The 16,638-nt window shown below is 39.1% G+C and overlaps 1 long non-coding RNA gene across 2 annotated transcripts; it reads left to right on the plus strand.

The window, feature by feature from the left end:
- Positions 1-4,606: 4,606 nt before the first annotated feature.
- Positions 4,607-16,409, plus strand: LOC146434424 (uncharacterized). Of its 2 annotated transcripts, XR_014853262.1 has the most exons (6): positions 4,607-4,772; positions 7,062-7,174; positions 11,213-11,297; positions 11,398-11,531; positions 14,881-15,025; positions 16,271-16,409. It is a non-coding gene; the product is annotated as an uncharacterized LOC146434424 (long non-coding RNA). The 2 variants fall into 2 exon arrangements; XR_014853261.1 differs by having other exon boundaries at positions 11,213-11,531.
- Positions 16,410-16,638: the final 229 nt, after the last annotated feature.

The following is a 16,638-nucleotide window of genomic DNA, read 5'->3' on the forward strand; positions in this document are numbered from 1 at the left end:
AACACTTTGACACTGCGATTACAGAGTCAGCTGCTCAAGGGATGTGAGTTTTCCATGTTGTGCAGTTACAAAGGGCTAAACTCTGTTAACAAGCAAAAATTTGATAAGGAAGAGCAGATGAGCAGCCAGGTTCTGGAGAATGCCCAGCTCCCCCTGAGGCTGCAGCAGGGAATGGGATATTGCTGAGCACCCCCTGCAATGCCAGAAGGAAGGTGCAATTTCTCTGGTTCTTACTTCGGGTGGATGTCCATTTCTGGTTATGTGATACCTAAAAAATACAGGACTAAGTGGCTTTATACTGCTCCTTTATTTGAAGAGTCTGCTTGCATAAGGGGTGTGTCTCCCCATCTCCTGTCGCCGAGTGTGGGAATTCCGTGGGAAGGGGAGGGAGTGTCCTGGGTGACTTGGGTCCCTTGGGTGGCTTCTGCACTTCTGCCCTCCTCTCTGGGAGTCAGCACAGACAGTCCCCGGGGTTCTGATGTCCCATCAGAGACAAAATCCGTCTCATTATATAGCAGTACATTAAAAAAAAAAAACAAAAAACAAGCAAAAAAAAAAGAATCCACATAGGACAAATAGGATTGCACGTTCTGGCAGGAGATTAAAAATCCCCAAATTAAATTTTTCAGTTGCAGTGTTCATTGGAAAATCCCATCTATGAACTTGGAAGTCCACATTTTTTCAACAAAATGTTCCAACAGCTTTGAATTCCACTTCTTTTTTCTTACAATTTAAATAATTTTTTTCTATATTAAGTTGTTAAACAGTTTTAAGACATTGCACAATTCTTTATCATCTACTGTAATTGCTGTTCAATAGTGTATAAACTATTTAAAATAAAAGACTAATAACCATAAAATGTAATAATTTTCTAATATGGTATTGCCTTTAATGCTAGAACTGTTTGTATATGCGACTTCATATGTAAAAGCAAAAGCAGTATAAAAATAAATCACAGTTTAAGTTTCAAATTGAACACACTAAATTAAATTACCTAATGAAATATTCTTTTGAGTTTCTCTTTTATTATTAAATATATAACTTCTAGTAAGTTATGTAAGGACAATTCTTATTTCCTATGTTTTATCTGGTAATTTAGATTAAATGTGTATTTTTATGCCATAAATTGGTAGTCTAATTTATACACAAAAACTATTGCAAATGCTAAATAACTGAATTTTTCTAATTCTAAATAAATTCTACCCAATTTCTTAAATCAATGTAATTTACTTCTGAGTTTACAAATTTTCACAGGTGTAGTGTGCCTATGCTCTGCCTGCTTTTCTAAATTTAGAATATATTGGAGTTTTTTCCTAGGGCAAACAGTAAAAGTACTACTCCCAAATGGCAAGAATTAGACCTTCAGATCCAACCCTAAGTGAGGTTAGAGGTTTTGTTCAGTGATTTCCCAGACCAGCTCTGCAGAGAAGAACCTGAAAAGTTAATCTGTTCCATTGGGAAGAGAAGAAAGTCTTTATTTTGGTCCTTAGGAAGTTGCAGCCTGCCCAGAGTGACCTTCTTGGGGACATTTCATTTCTCAGGTAACGTGAGCCATAAAATAATGGTCCAGAGGAGTTTTTGGGCATTAAGGAACTGTCTCTCGTTGTGAGGGACAGGTTTGAGTAACTGGGTTCTTGTCTGGTGTCTCTTGTGTCTGTAAGTACATTGAATTTTTACAGTGCTACCAATACGTGCCAAGAATCAGTTTGTTATCAATTCAAATCCATTTGGTTTCCTTCACAATCCAGAAGCTTTGCGATCTGAGGAGAAATCGGCAGATTTCAGATTCTGCAGCAGTGAGCAATGGTTTGTGGCACATGGAGAAACTGCCAGACACTGGTAAAACACACACTTTGTGGGGAGTGTCACTGAGTGAGAATGGTTCTATCATTTGGTTTAATCAAAGGACAGTGAAATGGTCACGAAGCAATGTCTTTACCTGCAACGTTAACTTTTTATTAGCATGTCAACTATTTTGCACTTGTGAAATAGTCCTTTGGGTATGGGAGTGAAAGGAAGCTTTAAAAGACTGTTGGAACTTCAACTTCTCTTTATTCCTGTACACGATGATGTGCTGCTAACACAACAGATTACATGGCTATCATTTTCTGACAAGTTTATTTTCTGTAATTGTGCTTTTCCCTCAAAATACATGTTTTGTGTTATGATAATATTTACTTGATATGCTGTGGTTAAAATGCAGCTTTAAGTATATTTGGCCAGATTCTTCCTTGGTGTTAGTTAATGAACAGCTTCTGACTGGTTTGTAACCTCTGAAAATCGTTCATGTTGCAGTGCCAAGGGTTTTGTTAACTCCCCCAGATTAAAGCAATATATTATGACCACGTGAATGTATTTTGAAGAGTTCCTTGTTTGTAAGTAAGGTGGTAAATTGTAATCTGATGGGTATTTTGCCGTGGTGCTCAGAGTCTGCATGTTCCAAACTCCATACATTCATTTTCTGCTCTCCAATTACTGTGCATTGCCTCAAGGCTTGTGTATGTGTAGCACTGCACACATTTATGCAATATGCCTACCAGCTGTAAAATATTACAGTGCTATATTAACTCTCTTTATTGAAAGTAAAGACGTTTTTACTGTATAAAGATCATTTGATATTTTTAAATTAACATGACTGACTGTCTAAATGTGTGTGTTATTTCATAGATCACTTTGATTTAGTATTTGCAGCAGGCATGGTTTTGTACATTATGTCCTCCCTTCTCCTCTACTTCAGGAACATTATAAAGTTTTCTCTTTTTCTGTCTCCCTGTGACTAAGATTATCAGAGTTTATTGCAATTTGTCTATTTATGAAAATGAATCCGGCTATTTTATTACTTTCAACTGCAACAATTAGTGTACCAACTTGAAGGATTATAAGATGTCTTATTTTTGCTTCAGGCTTCTGTTTTCTCTTATGGCTATTATAAAAGGTTGGGAGAATGTCTACCCTGAGTCTAAATTTTGACCTTTTAGTGAATTTCTGAAACCAATGGAGTCTAAGGAAGCTTTGCCATTATTGTTACTGAGGATTTATTTTGACCTGGAGCATTAGGCCTCTTTATTTATTAAAACTGCCTAATACTTGCTGCTTTCAGTTGAATAATAATTTCATAAAGTATGATGAGGAACACAATCCAGCAAAGGAAAATGAATCCATTTTTAATCAGTCTTCTACCTCCTTTGTTGTAAAGTTGTTTATGTAATTAATGACCCTAAAGTTATATGTTTAAAATTTCTGTTCTGTATCATCAGTGTCTTGAAATGCATACCTGCACCTTCTAGTATGATACCAAAGAGAAACAGTTCACTGGAATGTTGGATTTTCTACCTGTACAGGCTCACTTAGAAATTTTAATAAGTAGGACAGCATTATTGCAATGTACAGGTAAAATAACATATCAGTTGTCTTTATTTTTACTGGGATAAAATCAAAATGTGCAAATCCATGTGGAGAAAAACATAAGTTAGCTTCAAATGTGAACCCATGATGAATACAGTATTATTTATGAGAATTAAAGGTGGTTACTCTTAAATCAGCAGTGGTGTTTGTTTGCTATGAATGACACTTTAAAAGAGAATTCTTTTTTGTCCTTGACAGAAGCAGCAAACAGGAAAATACTTTTGAAAATACATTTTTAAATCAGCAGGCTAGGACCTGTGTACCTTTCTGTGGGTGAGAATGAGCAAGTAAGTATTGGACATTCGAAATCCTACATGTCATAAGGAAAAATCTTACATTTCTAGTGCAGTCTTACCTTGATTTAATCCAGGAGACCTGGAGGAAGAATCAGGAGATTCATTTAAATGAGTATATTTGTACTAGAGTGAATACAGACAAAGTGAAGCCCAGCTCAGGTTCAAATTTTTTCTTGCAATGTAATTCAAATTTAACAGCTTAAGTAATTTGACCCCAAACCTTCTTGCATGTAACAGACTTTTCTATAAATGTTTTTTTTTGCAAGAATGACAGTGAAATTCAGTCTCTCCTCTTGCGTCAGTATTGCCTGCTGAAGCAATCACTATAGGAGATGCTGAAAGGAGGAAACTTAAATTGGACAGTTCCTAAATCATCCTTTTTACTTGTGGAATTGTAAGTGGAAGTGGAAGCTTGCTTGCATTTTAGTGTTTACACATCTACAAGTGTGTGTTTGTACACATGCACCAGGTCATGGGTTCAGGGTTCTTTTCTTTCTGGGTGTAATTAGGTAGTGGTAAGAATATCTTGTTTGAAATGTACATAGCAGAAGGGAAGAAATCATTGAAGGGAGAAATATTGACACAGAGTAATGAGGTAAAAAAGTGGTTGTAATATAATGAACCCATCTTTGCCTCTCGAGGGTGGAGGGGAGTTGCATGAAGTTATTTCACCTGCTTTTTATTGGCTGGCTCTGTTTTGTATCTTTTTACCACCAAAATTACCAGTGCTGTTTGCCTCAGCTGCTCTGTCAATCCATCAGTGTCAAAAAAAAAGTCAGGTTAGCAGGAGAAAATCTGCATACAGTTTGCTCTTAATGAAGTCCCTTTTCTCTCTGGAGAAATTATTCATAGAAGGAACCTTCAGTGTGCAAAATAAGCTCATTGCTCTCCCTGCCACCACCCACAGCTGCATGTTTGCTCACCTTCTGTTAACTTGTCATTCTCCAGGAGCAGAAGAGATGGAAAGGAAGTTATTTTCTTCCAGTGTCACCATTTGAAGAAGATTCAGGTCTCCAGCTGGGTCTCCTCAGCTCAGTTGGATGTCGGTGCATTTGCCTGCCCCTGGCAGAGGTCAGTCAGGACTCTGTTCTTGAAGCCAGAAGAGGAAACCCAATGTGGGATGTGGGGTATTTTGTGGTTTATTTTCCACAAAATTATGTGGGCTGTTAAATGTGTTACTGGTTAATAAAAAAGGCAAAATGCTGTTAAGATTGTAAAAAAACAGATTAAATAGAAGCTAAATGTTGAGGTGAGATACAGAATGTCAATTACAAAGGTTTCACGAGGGAATTCTCAAAGGTAAGAAATTGATAATGAAGAATTAGAGCAATAGTAATAATATTTTATGTATAAAGTACCCTTAGACAACATCTGCAAAAAAAGCAGTCTTGAGTCACCAGTGAAGTCCTGGGAGCTGAATTCTGGGCAGCAGGTTGAGGGAAGCAGTGCTGTATGGGATGTAGGACAGGATGCACGAGGGGAGCAGGGATTGCTACTCTGGAGGATGTCTTGGGGGACAATAGAAAGTGGTTTTAGGGGAAAGCATGCAGATACTTTTGGAGGGAAAAGAAAGGTGGAGGTGAGGGGGATTGGACCAGCCAATATTCATGGAGCTGGATGGCAAAGCAAAAGGATATAAGTGAGGCCAGGTGGAGGGGAGGCACCACTGCAGGAGTATTTAAAGACAGTTTTCATAAACTCTGCTCAAGCCTGCAGAGATTAGTGATAATTAATCTCTAGAACCCCCCTACCTCCCTTTATTCAATTATCCTCGGGGGGTACTTGTACTTTTAACTGCAGGACAGCAACTGCTGGGGATTCCTGACACAGCCCTGTGGGGCATTAGTATGCACTGTGGGATGTATGAATCCTCAGCAGCTCAGGGACTAATTACCTGGAAAGGCTGAAGGCACAAACACCTATTAGAGTGTTTTTCACAGAGAGCAAAGTTGCAGGGAAACATGAATGGAGGCCAGAGCAGCTGTGTGTGTAAGAGGCTTTAGCTGAGCTCCCAGTGTTTCAGGCTCTGTGTGCTGCTGTGTCACAGTGTGCTGTGTGGTGTCAAAGCTGCTTCTGCCCATCGTTCCTCATTGTCACACAGGGTTGTGAGGCTTGGTGGGGCTGAGGGATGCTATTTGACACATCACACCAGCTAAATGTGACACAATTCTCCCCAAATGCTGCACTCACCAGCATATCCCTCTCTGTGAGGTGGTTTTAAATGAAACTAGGTGTGTTTTGATGGCAGTGCTGGGACTCCTTCCCAGGGAGGGCTGATGCTTGGGGAGCTGCTGCCTGTTCACAGCATCACCTTGCAGTGGGGAGGAGCAGGGAGGGCTGAGCAGATGCTGCCAGCCAGAGAATTTCTTTCTGAAGCACTTTATGTAATTCTAGCAACAGGAAAGCAAAACCCTGGTGGTCACCAGGGATTCCCTGTGTGTGACCATTCAGCAGACAGCTGTCTGAAATTCAGTGGCCTCAGTAGGTGGAGAAAGCTCCATAGAATAACTGGCAAGCTTTCTTTTCATCTTTTAAATCCATAATGCATGTATATACATATTGTTAATAATTCATATTAATGGAGAGCTCTTGCCCAAGAGCACATTCCCCTATCACAGAAAATAAATTGTTTAATGATGTCTAGGATAGAAATCAGAGGCTGGCTCTAAATCCAGCTATTACAGAACAGTGCTAGACATGCAGTGCACACTTCCATAAACAAATAAATTCATTATGGTTTAATAACAGTGGAAATAAAAAATGTAAGGTAATTTAAATAATGTGCAAAATAGAGCCGTATTTTATCCTAAAGCCATAATGCCAGATACTCACATTCTCAGGAATTCTTGATAGCCTTCAGGGCTGGCCCTAGTGCAGGGAAGTAGTAAGGTGGAATTTTAATGTTACCATTGTGGGCTAAACTCATAGGGAGGCAAAAACTCAGTTTTGTGGTGGTAGTTGCCTGAGCCTGGGTGTTAGATGGAAAAGAGTCTGGGATTTCTCAGTGTGGCACTGGGTCACTGAGTAGGTTTAGGTGGCATGGTACAGAATAGTGTCTTCTAGGATGTGAGAGCAGAGGACAGGATCTTCAGGACTGAGGAAAAGCTGGGTATGGAGATGCCAGCAGTGCTTTGCAGAGGTGGGGAGAAAGGTGAGGAGCAGAAACAGGACCTTACAGACTCAAACTACAGTAGTCTTGCAGAGAAATTTTGCAAACTGTCTGTATCCTCTGATTGTTGGCTAATTTAAGCACCTTATTTTCATGTATTTTAAAACAATAGATGGAATTTATGATTTGCTTAGAAATGGGTAATAACTGAAGACTCAGTAATGACTGACTTTTTGTTTTTCTAATCCCAGCAACTGAAATGTTCCTTGGGATGGTGAGAGCTCACTCAGCTGGGTAGTGCCCTGTCCTGCAGCTGTTCTCCCTGCAGTGGATTGCTCCTGGCCATCAGAAACAAACACACCAGGTGACCCCAAATGCTCATGTTTTACATATGTTCCATTTTCCACTTGCATGGACCACATGTGGACCATTTCAGCTGAGTGTTGTGTCAGACTGGGTACTTTTCATGGTGATTCTGTTACAAATATTTGTGTTCTCTCTGTGAGAATTCAGCCTCAGATAATTTCTTGCTTGTCCTGTTAAATGGGTGCTCTGTTTCACAGAACTGTCGTGTGCATCTTACCCTGGAGCTGAATTAAGTGTTCCTCTAAGTGATGTTTAACTCTCTTATGCTGTGATAACAACATCATCCTGGGAGACAGGCCCTTTCCTGGTCAATGTTCTATGAAAATAGTAATAAGTTGGTTTAACTTGAAATCTGCATATCCTCATCTGCAACATCTGTATGTGGTTGAGCTGCTCTGAATACATATTTGTAGCCTGATCTCATCTCTCTCTGTAAGTTTTTGATTCTGTGAAGGTTTAGCTCAGAAATCTCAAGCCAAAGTCTGGATTTTGAATTCAGGATATTCACCTAGGCCTAGATTTGACAGCTTTTGGGGTCTGACTGGAATTTCTGGAGCCATTAAATGGTTCTGGATGCTCTTTCTGAGACTGCTAAGAACAATTTTGAATGTTCTCTTTCCTCCAACCTATCACACTGATCATCAGCCTTAGAGACTCAGCCACTTCCTTGGAGGTTTAACATCCCAAACACACCATATCTGTTCACTAATAACCATAAATGGAATCTCATCCAATTATTTTCCTAGAACTGAGTGTGCTCACCATACCATCCTGGAGTAAGTGAATTTAGTAATTTTAAAAATGCAGGCTATGTTATTTTTCTTTTAAAATCTGTGCAATGATTTGCACATTTATTCTCTTTTTACAAGCAGGAGAGGTTTTGAGAACTGGCTTTTTCTTGATTTTTGTCAAAGAGAACTAATTTTATATTCAATAATACTTTTCTTTCAAGTCATCCAGAAATTTTAATATACTTGCTCTGTTATACAATAAGAAAATGACTGTTTATGCCAATGGATATTTTTTCAGGAAAAGAAATAAAGAACCTTTGCTTCTTTGAGGGTTTAAACATGAATTCTGGTTTTCTCTCAACTGTCTGTCTTGTGATGCTCCTTGTCAGATTAATGTGTTTTAAAGCTGTCAGTTGGTACCTGAGCTGTCAAAAAGGAAGATTAAAAATGCACCTTTCTTTTGGGAGACTCGTTTTGCATTGCAAAATGCAGAGAAGGAGAATGAAAACCTTTCCTGCTTACTGCTGGCATACTGAGGCTTGCTTTGTGTGCCATTCTGGTTATGCTTTGGGGTTAGGGAGGAATTTCTGCCAGCCCTGGATATTCACACTAGAGCAGATGCAAGATCCTGAAATGGTTATTATTTTGTGAGGAGCAGAATGTGCAGCAATGAAGGGTCATGGGTTTGAATTTATCTCAGGCACAAACAGGGTGTGTGATTCAGGGCAGAAATAATTTCTCTCTGCTTCCTTCAGGAGTTTGTAACTGTTGCATTTGCCTTCTGATGTGGTGGATACACTTAATTTTCTAATGCAGTTAATCAGTAGATGAAATAGGTTTTATTAATTTCTAAGTTTTGTGAAGTTTTCATCTAGGAAAAGCGAAAGGTAAAATATTTTTAGTACTAACAAATTCACTCTTTATTTCAGATATCATTCCAGAAAAATTCACTGTGCAAATCCTCAGTGTATTTTTTGACACAAATTCAAATAATTTGTGGAAGAAACACAGGGAATAACCCTTGATTTCTGTCAGCAGGGAGGTGTTGTGCAGCAGCTCCCTTTGCTCCCAGGTTCTAATGAGACCATAAACACTGCAGAGTTTATGCAGAGAGACCATAAGCACTGCACAGTGCTCACCAGTGCCACTAACCCAGCTCTAAATCAATTTTTCAGATCCTGGGTCCCATTCTCCTCTTAGTCTGAGTAATAAAGTGCATTCAAGGGAGGTGATGCACATGAGAAAGTGCTCCTCATTTCACAGGACTTGAGGAATAATCCAGGACTATATATTTCTCCAGTGTTTCAGTTGGTGTTTAAATGATTCAGCTGTCATTTTGGCTATGCACTTATTATAGAAAGCGCTTGATTTTGATCTAATATGTGTTCTGAAGACTTTTAAGGCCATTTTTTTACAGTTTCCTAAAGTAAGAGCCTATTCCACTCTCAGTAACCGTAAATAAGTCTCTTTTCTGGATATGGATATATCACCATATCTTGCAGTCAGGTCAGTTTTTTCTACATGGAGCCAAAAAAATCTGATGTGGGGAAACAACCTGGAAAAAACAGTGAAATCCAACAACAGCAGATCCCTATGCACATTGGATCTGCATGTATATTTTAATGGAAAATCAAACATGTAAAATTCAGGTTTTAATTTGCCTCTGGGCTTGTTGAAATTACAAAATATGGCAGTTTTGCCATTCATGCCAAATACTAATTAGCAAGACAATAAAAAAAGATGAAACAAAACAAGAGAGACCCTTACTGTTAGTGGCAGAATTCATAAGCAAAATGGTTTCTTTCACTGGGATAGAATGAAATAAACTGGCTTTTTGGGTAAGTTTCTGGCTGCTTGAAGTCAATAACCCTCAGCTCATTTCCAGTGTGTGGTTTTGTAGGTGTTGAGTAAGAAAGGACAGGCTGACAACAGATTTTCAGAGATACTGTGTTGGATTTTGCTGAAAAACAAGCAATATTTTGGATCCTATAAAGAATCATTTGCTCAACTTTGATATGTCACACAGCTTTCTCAAATTGTTGTTTGGTCTAGTGCAAAATAAGATAGTAATTGAATTAATGGCAGAGTTTTGAAGAAATACTGTTTTTGAAGAAATATTTCTTTTGAGCATGATGACCAGTGATGTTCTTCATGTGTGCAATGGGTCATTTCTGTGGGCAGATCTCTTCCAGACTGAAAAATGACAACCAAAACCGTAAATGCATTTGTATCAGGTCACATTGCAAAAAAAGTGGATGTCCAATTATGCAATATATAATTTCCCTTTCTCCTTCTGTCCCGGGTGGGTGTTGTGTGACGTGGTAGAGAACGCCTGGTTACCATAGGAATGCAACACACAAGGAAGCTTCTAAATAGAAAGCAGTTAATTAAACTAAATATCTTTTGATGTCACTGCCTAATTCCTTTCATCTACAACAATTAAAGGCGGATATGTGGAAATAAGCTTTACCCAGCAAAGTTGCAGAGCCCTGGGAGAACACCTTGAGGAAAGGCAAGCGTCCTTCCAGCCGTGTGTGAATGTGTAGCTCCGAGGGATGAGTGTTTTTATCTCCCTGCTACAAGCTGCTCTTACAAGATAGATACAGCTTGTTGTCAGCGTGTGCATGCTGCAGAGCTGATGAGATCTGAGCAGGCTTTTCATGCCCATTGCCTGCTCCTCTTCATCAGCTCTGCTCTGTCGTGATGAATGCGTTCCCTTGCAGCAGCTTTAATTGTTTTTTGGGGGTGGGAAGAGAGATCATAATCGCTGCTGTTGTGGATTTAATTCTGATCTGCAAAGAGACTGTGCCATGAGCAAACGTTTTCATTTTGAATGCTTAAATCAATGGCTTTCAATTACAAATAGAGAGCCCAGTAGCTGGAAATGTTCCTTACCACAGGGTAGATCCTACCCCTATTAGTCACTCCCATTGCCTGTTTTTTGGATGTTCACTGTTGAAATGGTGAGCTCTGGAAATAAAGGATGTGGTGTCTGCAAAAAGACATTCCAGGTGTGGTTGATCTCTAACTGATGGATGGTTAGTGATAAAAAGGCAGGTTAGGTGGCCACATTCTCTGGAGTGCCTCACCATAAAATGGCATTTGGTCTGTGAGTGGAGGGGTTAGTCTCATTTCTGTTCTCTTTTCTTGGATGCACTGTTGTTTTTTACATCCTTGCTGATGCTGCCCTGTATTCAAATTTTGTGTACTACAGAGACTTTTTTTTTTTTTCTGCAGTAATGTGCTGTTCATGTCTTTGTCATCATTTGAACCGTTGAGGTTTATTTCTGCTTTTCCACCCTCAGCTTCAGTGTGCAGTTCTTTGTGCCTCCATCCTGGTGATGCCTTGAGGGAACCTCCAGGGAAGAACCTGCTGATCCCCCTGAGTGTGTGAGGAGAAATCCCATCCCTTCAAAAAACCCCCAGCCAGGAGAATGGCTCCATTTAAATGCCTTCACTTAAATCCAGCTTCACATTGTGAGATTCATAGTGCAGAGACAATACCAGCAGCAGAATAAAGATGAAAAACTCCCAGTTGAAATAAAGCCCAGAAATTGCATTCACTCAGTGCCAAAGACTGTGCATGGCTGAAGCCTAACAAAGCTCCTCACTGAGCCACTTCAGGTAAGTACACTTTCCATACGAGCAAAGAACATTTTGTGTAATTTTTCTTGCCTTTCTTCCTAGGTATTTGGGGTTACAGTGTAAATATTCTGTCTTACCTAAGTAGCAATTTACTTTAAAATTGTCTCATCAACGTAACAAAGCTGCTTTTGAATTTTGGTGCTGTTCACTGTCAACACAGCCAGTGATGAGTGTCTTTAGTAAATGTCTTATAGCCTGTATATCAAATTACTGGCACTTCCACCCAGATGTCTGGTGACCTGTATGACAGGGTTTTATCTACTCTTTGAATTTTGTGGAGATAATGGAATGTTAAAGAAGATAAAATAGGTGTGTGGGTTTGTATTTAGATACCCATTTTCACATCACTTTCAGTCAGTGAATCTTCATTTAAAAGACCACAAATTACAAAAACTTACAGCTCAAATCAGCACTACTGCCTATATATATACATATATATATATGTATATATGAAATACTATAAACCAAATTGCACACATATGCCTGACTTGTTCCATAATATATTATCATCCAGAGTAGCATAATCTTTCATTTTCCAATTATGGAGAATAACAGAACTAACCAGGATGACTGATTTCAGGCACTTGTGCTTATGTCCCACCTTATGCACTATTTGACTAGAGAGTCTTGCCATCAGGATTTTAGAGAAAACCTTTTTTGTTGGTCAAAAAGCCACATCATAAAGTATATGGTGATGGGAATTGTAATGTACTGTAGCTAATACTGGTTCAGAATAAACTGTTTCAGTTTGTCATTGATAAAATAGTTCTGGTGGATTTGGGAATGTATTAGAAACATTGGTAAATATTTCACATAAGTAGATAGATATAGATGGATATAAATATATGCAAAATAATAATTAAGTGTCATATGGATATCACTGAATCAACACAAACATTCCAAAACCTGTGAGAAAAGCCACACTGCCCTGATGTTGCTTTCACCTTTGGTGTGATGTGAAACCATTTCTCAATAATGTAAGAAGCATCACTCAACAGTGCAAGGTGGCATAATTTAAAGCCTTAATTAAACATACATGAAGGAAGATTAGATCCATTTTTGCAATGTTATGTCATTTAAAATATATATTTTATTTAGTACATTTGCTATTAATTTTAATCTTAGTGATAAAAATATATTGATAGAATTTAAATGAAAATTTCTGTTGAAGCTTAAAGCTCTGCATAGACATTGGGGGTATTTTTGGATAGGAGTTTGGTTTTGGCTTGCCTTGGGGTTTTTTGGCAAGGGGGTGAGTGTGTGGGTTTTTTCATTCATGTGGTAATGAGAAAAGCTACTCAGAGCAGAGGTAGAACATCCATCCTTAGAGGTTTTCAGGATTCAGGTGTACAGAGCCATGGCTGACCTGCCAAGTTGCCTGGAATACCATTAGATCATGGTGGCTTCATAACAGGCACACTGCTAAAAACCAACCCAGACAGGAGGGGGATTACTAGAGGCAGCTGAATCTCCTGTGTGGAGCAGGGATAAATCAGCATCTCCATCAAGCCCTGTCACTGCCAACTCACACAAAAAAGAAAAAAAATTAAAATCAAGGTTTGGTGAATGGCATTCAAATCCCAAAGTATTTTCCAAATTAAGAAAGGTTTTATGCAACTCTGTTTGTATTTTCCTTCACTTTTTATCGCTGGTACAAAAATAATTTCTGAAGTTCTGAAGCTGTGGAATGACAGGTGGCTTTATCTAAAGACACATGGCAAGGCAGAAAATGTGAGAATTTTCATTCTTTGTTTAGTTACCATTAACTTAATCCTGTTTTCCCTGAGTAAACTCTTGGGGTAGAACACATTTTTATTTATGATTTGCTTATAATAGTCTAAATTCCTTTTTGACAACTGACATTTTCTGTTCTCTCTAGATTTCATTGAGGGTTGATTTGTTTTTAAAAAAACCACAATCATGCTATATATTTATTCACCACACCGAGTGAAACCTTTTCACTTGTAGATGTTTTGGGAGTTATTACTTTTATAGATTATTTTACAGTTAAATTGTATTCTATCAAATAGAATGGGTCAAAGGTTTTCAAAACCTTTTCGTTCCTCCAAGTAATTTAAGATACAGTTCAGTTACAGTGGCAGAGCTGTTTTCACTTTGGTTCAGCATCTCAAGTTTCAAGTTGTTCTCGTGGTCCCATTAGATCATCTTATTGATTTGCCAGGCATTGATTTACTGGCTGCTCTGCCAGCAGCCATAGGAACACGGTTTGTTTGTAGCCTTAAAATATATTCTGAAGTACTGCTCACAGATTGAGGATTGGGCTCCATGGTTTTCAGTCAGATTTCTCTTTAAAAACATTTCTGTGTAGAAATAAAAGAAAATGTATTTAATATTAGTTGCATTTCCTACTGATGAACAGCTTAGGCAAAGAAATTGGAATTAAGACATTCCTCTTAGCCCAGTTAATGTATTCCTCTTTTATTTTACTTTGCACATGCATCAGTTTTCCAGAAGAGGTAATTGTATTCAGGCTTTTCATTTTAGTGCAAAACTAACACTCTTAGACTTTTGCCTGAAGTTGCAAATATGACTCTGCAGCACAAATATGTGAGGCAGAGATTGCTGAGCAGGCAGTGTGCAGCAGGATTCTCTGCAGACCCTCCAGCAGCAGCCCCACAGTTCCTCATCAGGGAAATGAGCAGGTTACTGGGAACTCCATGGACTCTGTGTCCCCTCTGTGTCCTGGAGCAGTTTGCCCTGTGTTCCTCTTCTAGGGAAATGACAGAACATCAGTGTGGGCATGGGACAGCTTCCCCAGTGACCCTTCACTTGGAAATGTCCAAAACCAGGCTGTGGAGGTGGCACTTGGGGACACGGTTTAGTGGTGAGCTAGTGGAGATCCCAGTGCTGGGATGATCTTTGGACATGATCATCTTAGAGGTCTTTTCCAACCTCCGTGATGTTATGATTCAGGGAAAGCTATTAAAAGAAAGTATTTCTTCCTCCCTGTGTGTTGATCTGCCTTCCGGAAAGAAACTTGGAAGCCTTCAGCAGGTTGTTTTGATGTGTCAGTTAAGCACTAAATATATTCTCTCTGGCCAGAGCAGACTTAAGAAAAACTGTCCAAGTTGAAAGAAGTTGTGAGATGGGCAGGTGAGGGGTTTGTGTTCAGCCACAGCCTGAAGCAAAATGGACATTAGAGAGGCTGCTGAGGCAGGAGGCAGGGAAAGAAGGAAGAGAATTCTGTCAGTTTTGATGTAGGAGGTGGTGGGCTTGGGGGACTCTTGGCTCACTTACACGTCTGACTGTTGGAGCAGGAAAATGAGGCTTGGTTGTGTTCACAGAGTGTTGGGGCTTTTCTTTCAAGTCAAGAAAGGTATGAAAAAGCACCCAGGAAGCTTAGGGAGAAGAAACCACTCCTCTGGAAAAGAAACACACTTGTCAGAGCTGCAAAGTGAGCCAACATAAAAAGTTCCCCATGGCTGAAATCAAGATGAGTGCCAAAAGGAAATGTAAGTACAGAAACAGAGGGGAAATACCAGAATCACAGGTGCAGAAGTACCACAATCGCTGAGCAATCTCAAGACACAGTGGCCAACACAGAATGATAAAATACCTCTACTGGTAATAGCCAGGATATAAACTATCAATTCCCTATATTAAGCAGTTTGCCACTTTTTCCAGGAGCACTGATTATCTGGCATATAGAATACCATTTTAACCATATGTGTCTTCATGGGCTATCATGTCTTCCATGCTGGGTTCAGTGTACCAACCTTCCTGCTGTGTTATTGTCATGTCAACTTTAATTACTCTGCTTTTAAATGCTTACTGCAGCAAAATGACTTTACAGTGGATTAATGTTTTGGAGTATCCACATTCATAGTACATCCTCTGACTGGAGTGTAACATGCATTTGATTCAAACATTTAAAATGTCAGATTTAGGGGTTTTATACTCACAGAGATGAATATTTTTGTGATTTAATCAGGAATGACAGCTATGTTTTCATAAACATATAACAATTTTATACATATTTTATATGTGGGAAAGCTCATATTAATGCAAATAGAACATCTTGTTCTTAATATCAACTGTTAAGTTTTATAACAGTAAATGTATAAGGTTACATAAAGGAACAATCCTTCACAACCAATTGGTGAAGAACCACAGGCCAGCCCCTGCTGCAAGAGGGTGCACATGTGATAAGCCATGCTTATACCTAAGATGAGCCATAAATAAGAATAGCTCTGCACTGATGCTTTTGTTTGAGAAGTCCCCAAGACTCATTACAATACACACTGTGAGTTGTCTTTGGTACAGAATTTCCTAGTTTTTCTGGGGTGCCAGACAATGGAGCTTTTGAAATCTTAAGTATGTTTCTTAACAACTTGCTAAAAGGAAGCTCTGCTGTGATTACTTAAAATTCAAATGCGATCTGCCCACAGCTTTGGCCAAATTCCTCCATTAAGAATAGAAGCAACTGTACCTTGTTCCCCACTCTCTCATCGAGCTAATATTAGCTTTATCTTCCTAATACATTTTGCACCTGGAAGTGCACTTTTAAAAATAACCCCTAATTCTAATACCACTTGTCAATAAAAATTTCTTTTATCCTTTTGGGTTCCTGCCTCAGGAAGGATGGAGAACCCAGGGCCATGCATGGGGATAAATCTGGGAGCACAGCCAACAGCAGCAGCAGGAATGAGAGCCAAACACTGAGACTCTAACCAGAATAATTCTTCTTCCTGCCACAGGAACCTAAAAAGCCCTCTGGAAAGCCTTGGAGTTAGGGCTTTCCTGAATAACACACACCTGTGGGTTAGTTACCTCCTGTTTCATACTGCTGCAGTAAGTGCAAGGTAGTGATTTGTGTTTGTTCCTTTTTGACAACAAAACTGGAGTTATTTGGGTTCTCAACATGGAACACAGTAATTCTTTTTTATTCCCTTTAAAGGAAAAAAGAACTATTTAAAAGTTTTGTAAGGTGCTGCCACACAGTTTAAATGGAAAGGAGTCCCAGGTGTCTTTGTGGCCGAGTCCTCATATTTGCTACAGCGAGCTGAAACACCACTACTTATGTTTTAAGCAGCCCTGAAAAAAAAATTCCGACTGCGCTTGGAGT

This window comes from Lichenostomus cassidix, chromosome 7 (assembly GCF_008360975.1).
Source record: "Lichenostomus cassidix isolate B80296 chromosome 7, HeHo_3.0, whole genome shotgun sequence".
Classification (NCBI taxonomy): domain Eukaryota; kingdom Metazoa; phylum Chordata; class Aves; order Passeriformes; family Meliphagidae; genus Lichenostomus; species Lichenostomus cassidix.